General features: G+C 32.0%; 1 non-coding gene across 1 annotated transcript; it reads left to right on the top strand.

The window, feature by feature from the left end:
• The first annotated feature begins 4,563 nt into the window (after positions 1 to 4,563).
• On the top strand, positions 4,564 to 4,670 carry LOC114093511 (U6 spliceosomal RNA). Its single transcript, XR_003582906.1, has one exon. It is a non-coding gene; the product is annotated as a U6 spliceosomal RNA (small nuclear RNA).
• The last annotated feature ends 2,258 nt before the right edge of the window (positions 4,671 to 6,928 follow it).

Below are 6,928 nucleotides of genomic sequence, written 5' to 3'. Positions count from 1 at the left end.
ACATTCAGTACACAATTCTTTCCCACAAAACTCATCACAATGATTATTTAACTTCTGTATATATATAAAAGTGTACATAATTCATATAGGTATGTATATATGTACAAATATGTGTATGAAGATTCCAAGGCAACTGGCAGGTAACCTCTTCTCACAAAAAGTAATGTTTGTTCCTGGAAAAGGAAAGAAGGAAGGAAATCTTTATGTAAGCATTGGATAATGGATCTGTTGATTTGAGGAGTTCTGCTAATTTCTGAGAAGTGAGTCTTTATCTAGGAAATGTGTTCACCATCACTCCTCTGTTTTATGGTTACAGATTGGAAGCGGATCTTTAATCTGTAGATTTATGAGGTATATGTGCTTGCCAAATGTCATGTAAGCTATACAATTATTGGGAGTATGATTAAAAATGCCTCATAAATTAGTTGTTTCTCTTTCTGTAAGGTAATTTGTGCACCCCATTAGTGATATCACCTACTCTGAAACAATGAATATATGCCCCATGTGGAAAGGAAAGATCTAAGAAAATCCGACTTATTATAATTATTTATACTTATATTGCAACAAAACTATGAATATTATCAAATAATAACCTTAATTTATAAAATTTTATTTGATAAATTCAATACTTTATGTTAGCCCTATAATTATTTCATGAATAACAAACTAGACAAATTCTTATGCTTTACACATATAAAATTTCTGCAGAAGCTTCACAATACTATCTTGTGGGAATACCTGGTTCATTTTTATTATTCTACAGTAGTTGATTACAGGAGACAATTCAGGGTTGTCAGGCTTGTAGAGTCTGTAGTCTCTTCCATTAAACACACACACACACATACACACAACTATATATATATATATATATATATATATATATATATATATATATATATATATAATTTTATCAATACGTCCCTGCCATATTAATTATGGACTTTGCATCTGAATGCTGACTGTGAAAGTCCTCAACCTCTGTTTTTCAAAATTGTCATGGATTTTCTTGGTATTTAATATTTCATTATGATGTTTAGAATTGTCTTGACAACTGCCCAACAATAAAGCTTGCACTTTTAGAGAAATTCTATTGATTTTGTTTAATTTTTTTTTGGTTGTAGGTGGACACAACACCTTTTATTTTATTTATTTGTATGTGCTGATGAGGATCGAACCCAATACTCACAGTGTTAAGCAAGCGCTCTACTGCTGAGCCAAAACCTGAGCCCTCCGTTGATTTTTACAACAATTTTTTTTTTAGTTGTAGATGGACACAATACTTTGATTTATTTATCTGTGATGTTGAAGATCGAACTCAGTGCTTCACATGTGCTAGGCAAGCGCTATACTGCTGAGCTACAAACCCAGCCCCCCTTCCACTGATTTTTAATTATATTTGAAGTTAATTTAAAACACTAAAATGGCAGCTATAACCAATTATAATTTCATACATAATTTTATAGAATTTTAAAGAATATATTCAATATTTTACTTTATGATTTTTGTACATCTTTCATTGTATTTTATAGGTTTCTCTTTCTAAATTACATGTAAATTCATACACATATTATTGGTGAATACTACTACTACTACAATATGCATGAAATGATTTCTGTATATTAACTTTGCATCTATTAACCTTGACTAATTCATTTATTTACTCACTATTCCTAATAATTTGGTTTATTTTATACTTACAAAATTGTGGTATATGCAAGCAATATGAGTATTAATTTTCTTTCCAGTCTTTTATTTAGCTCTGATGCCATTTTCAATGGATAATATCTAGAGTAAATTATTGAAAATTGCACATTGAATAACAGTTAGCATATTTATCTATAATCATATGAACATTGATCTTTATAATACTGCTTAGGAGAAAGTAGTACTCTTACCAGTCTATGAGTGAGAAAATGAGTTTCAATGAATTACCCTCACACTCTAAAAGTCTAACTTCATATGTGAGCACACTGGAACTAGAAAATCAGTTAATTTGTTGTAACTCTAGTGATTTTCTTTTTCCTTTTATTACACCATCTAATTTCAAATTCAATTAGAAGTATATTTTCTGCTGAAGCTTTAGGATAGGTTTCATTTCTATATTCTGATTGTGCACCTTTGGCACTAATAAGGTTAATGGAAAATCAATTTCACTCCTACTAAGGACTACAACTAGAGTAACCACATTTGAATTTTCATTTCTTGAAATGTGTGCATGCTCACAACTGGCCTAAATTGTAATATATATATGCATTAGTGAAATTTTATGGAATATTAACTTTTTATCAGAAGATTCTCTAACACTAGAATTAAAGACTATTTACCACAAAATTATATACTGCCAGTTTTATTCAAGTGACCTAAATATACTTTTAGCCCTCTATTTCAAAGTTTCTATGTCCAACCATGGAGGAATTTAATACTAAATGTCAAATTGCCTATCTAATTTTACTATATACAAAAAGAGCAATGAAATTTCATTTAGATGATATTTCTATGCTGTCATGTGATCTTGCTGAGCATATTTTTAACTACCTGCATGAGCCTGGTTAAGACATTTTTGATCCTTTATGGGGGAAATGATTATGAGACCATTTGGTGTTATTAAATTGAACTACATTTCTCTACTTGATGAATCTCACACTTGAGTTTTATTTTATTAAACCATAATTATTGGATTCTCTAATATTCATACAGGAGGAGCCTGTATCACATTTTGAGCTCAAAACTAAGCAGTAAGAAGATGAAGTATAATGGGACAGGAGGACTAAAATAGCTGTAGGAGTTCCTTTTCAAAAGTATCAATCCACATAATATCCAAAGTTATAGGCATAAAAATTAAATATGAATATCAATGCTTTATCATGTGTTAAAGAAAAAATATTCAACATTACTTCTTAAAGTACTATAAAGCAGATTTAACCAGGACCATCTTTGCAGGTATAGAGACCATGGTGTGGGATTTTGCAAAGGGAAAAAGAGAGGGGGCTCAACTCCAAATACACAATGAGCAGCTAGGACTTTATAGCCAATGAAAAAAGTGGAGGCAAATAGATTAAAAAAAAAAACTTACTAAAAAACAACATCAGGAGTAAAGATGATTCTGCGAGGGGAAGAAAAAAAAAGTATAAGAATTCTTTATGAAGAAATGTCAGGGTAATGAGTCACATCCCTAACCCTTTTATTTTTTATTTCAAGACAGGGCCTCATTAAGTTGCTGAGGCTCTCTCTGATATGACCAAGGCAGGAAGACTGCCTCGGTCTCTCAAGATGCTGACATTAGAGGCATGTGCTACTGTGCCCGGCTTAGAATGGGTAATTCAATATCAAGAGTGATCAGGATGGGAGGTCACTGCCAAACTGATTAACCAGTTTATATTTAAACAGGATTTTACAAAATAAGTGTACAGATAGGTACAGGAGATGGGTCAATAGCCTGAACAGCATTTGGTCAAAGAAGCATTATCACAAGTACACTGAAACTGACTTTCTAAGCCATCTAGTGGATTTTTTTTTAAACTTTCAAAACATTCTTACTCATGGAATAAAATTACCTTAAAATATGCACTCATTTTTTTTAGCATTTAAAATGTATGGTATGTGTTATGATTCACGTATTAGATCTAGGCTTTTTGTATATTGAGGTACCTGCAATAACAACAGTTTGGTAAGGTATATTTTATCATCAGACTCAAATAAATCATAGTCAATTGCCTATTCAGGTGCCAGACAGAATATAAGGAATTCAGAAGACTAAAGAAGGGAACCCTCACCTGCTCATCAGTTAACATATATGACTTAACACATATGATGTGAGCATTATTCTGTACAATGAAGATTACAAGAGTGAAAAAGAAAATTGGAGTGTTCACCTAAATGAATTTCCAAACTTTAAAAGGAGACAGAAATTACTCATCAATTCCTAAACAAGTCCATTTCTTCTTCTTCTTTTTTTTTTTTTTTTCCGAGAGAGAGAATTTTTTAATATTTATTTTTTGGCAGACACAACATCTTTTTTTATTTGTATGTGGTGCTGAGGATCTAACCCAGCGCCACACGCAGGCCAGGCAAGCGCGCTACCGCTTAAGCCACATCCCCAGCCCCCATTTCTTCTTGAATGCCAAGTAGACTGACATAAAGTGACACGATGAAGAGGGACTGAGGAGAGGTTTTCCTTGAGCTGGTGCTGTCAGGAAAACAATGCCATTAAGAATGGCAAGGGGACAGCTGTGAAGATATCTTCCAGAAGGAAGTTCCAAGTGGAAGGAATACAATGAGGAAAGAGAGGACCCTGGTGAAACACGCAGCCGACTGATGGAGAGCTCTGAAAGCCATATCGCCAGTGTGACCTTTCATGTAGTTGAAATGGTTCCCAGTGACCCTAACTCATTAAAAAAATAAAAATTAAAAATAAAAGAGGTTTATGGAACTCTAAATTTTCTATAGCTGTGCTGTAAGCAAATCACATCCTGTAAAAAGCTCCCTTATTTTGGGAACCCCTATAAACATGTACTCGGGACGTGATATAAGATCCATCTGTGAAAGCATCAAGAAATGTTCCATGTACTTGCTTGGGCAGCACATATACTAAAATTAGAATGATACAGAGAAGATTAATGTGGCCCCTGTGTGAGGGTGATGCCCAAATTTATGAAGCATTCCACATTAAAAAAAAAAAAAAGAAAAAAAATGCTTCTTTTTATGAATCTCTGGTAGTCAAAGGAGAAGGAGATTTGGAATATCTTGTCATTCTTGAGGGAAATTGTGCAGAGAATGTAACAGAGCACACCTGTTATTACCATCTGGGCAGAATCATATTATTCATATTATTCATGGAACTATTTTGTCCATTTATTCTTACAACCTCTGTAATTAATATTGTTTTTCCTTTTGATAGCAAGGATGCTGGTTTACCTAGGCACTGTGACTTAGTGAGGATCAAGGAGGAGTCTTCATATAGAAATACAAATGAAAACTTGTTCTAATCCAAAGTGTGTGGTCTCTAACTTTACTCTATTTCTTCAAAATAAGTAGGGTGTGGAGGGAGAGAAGGTTTTCCTATCTCAAAAGCCTAGTGGTGTCTTTGGTCTAGTCAAATAAAATGTTTGATTTAATATTTTTGGAAATGTCTTCATTGTCAAGCTTTTTTGGGGGGGGAATTTAGATTTGACACTATCAATGTGATATTATCCAAAACAGAAGGTCCATGGACAGTTGAGAATAGTTCTACAATGTTTACTTGAAATCAAAATCAAAATGTTTTTGTCCCTGAGAATTGAAGTATCTGACATTTAAAGACCAATTTCTAAAGATCATTGCTCTATGTGTGCATGGATGTTTAAAATTTATGATAAATTCAATATTTTAAGAATTTTAATATTTTGAAAGTAATAAAATAAAATTAAAATATATTCTTTATCTAACCCAGGTCCAGAGAAATCCATAATCTCAATAATATCTTCATTACAAAGACAAACAGCCTAACCTGCAATTCTTGTAATCATCAATGGATTGAATATATGAAAAAAACTTCTCAAATAATGGTTTAATATACTCAAAAGATGCACAAACAAAGCTGAAAAACAGCTATGGGGAAATAGTAAATTACATTGGTTCATATTTAATGCCAAACACTGGAATTTGAAATTGCTAATTAAAGACATCAGTGAATGTCAATACAGCAGTATTTTAATGACTTCAAGATAATCCCACAGCAATCAATTTAGATCAGAATGAGTTTATTGTAAAGTGCCAAAGGTGGAAAAATGCTTCCTTTGCACGATAAAGCAACAATTTCTCAAATGAATAATGCCTAGTTGAAATTTAACTAGATAATTACTTAATTTGCATTTATTAAGGAAAAATAATAACTTAGAAGAAAGCTCTATGGGAAATGATCTAAGAGTTAATGGTTGTGCAATTTTACCTCAGCTTCTGGAAGCAAAAACACTTTAATGATAATAACAAACTAAAAGAACACCAACAAAGCAATAAGGGATTGATACCACAGGGGCAGATATAAATTTCATAGATATTTGTAGAAGTTACCAGATCCTTATTAGAAAGATACTTTATTAGTCAGTTAAAGGAGAATATCAACTTCAGGTTCTATATTATATGCCTGCTTTTTTCTTCCCTTAAAGTAGCAAAAAAAAAAAAAAAAAACTGTCTGCTTTTATATTTACAAATAAAAATTGGCAGTTAAACAAAAGTCATGAATTTTGTTTATTTTCATTTTATTCAAAAAGAATAAAATATTCCTCCTTTATGATATTGAAAGGAAAAGGCCTGAAAAAATCATATTTAATTACAAAATCCCCTTTACTTAGAATAATTTGGTTTAATCTCTATAACAAGATTATTTTGGACCATGCGGCCAGCAGTAGGAGATTCTTACAAACAAAGAACAACTAAAAACAAAGTAGCAAGTGTGACACGATTCTGAATTATGATGAGACTCTTTAACATCCATGGTTATAGGTTTACATAGTCTTTGGGACCACTGTTGATCAAAAAAAAAAAAAAAAATCCCATTTCTGTTTACTCTTGTGGCACTTGCAGGTCTTAAACTTCTATGTCTGATTTTTTTTTCCTTTTGAATACAGATCTAGTGAGCAAATATCTGATCAAATCACTAAAAAAGCACTGTATATTACAAAATTCATTTCATTTTTCAGATGGATTATAGTGAGTGTTTGACTTTGTCATACCATCAGGGATGCAACATAAAAAGAAAGACTTGGTTAAAACTGTTTCTCAAACCAAAATGTGTGCACAAATTATATGTAGATCTTGTTAAAACGCAAATATGAAATGGTCTCTGATATTTTTCCTTTTTAGTAAATTCACAAGTAATAACAATACTACTACTGGTCACTGTCCACTTTTTGACTAACAAGTGGCTGGAAAGATAAACTCATGTATCTAC

This window comes from Marmota flaviventris, chromosome 5, assembly GCF_047511675.1.
Source record: "Marmota flaviventris isolate mMarFla1 chromosome 5, mMarFla1.hap1, whole genome shotgun sequence".
NCBI classification, from domain to species: Eukaryota; Metazoa; Chordata; class Mammalia; order Rodentia; family Sciuridae; genus Marmota; species Marmota flaviventris.
Note: the sequence above shows the minus strand (reverse complement) of the source record. Positions and strands in the feature narration are given on the sequence as shown.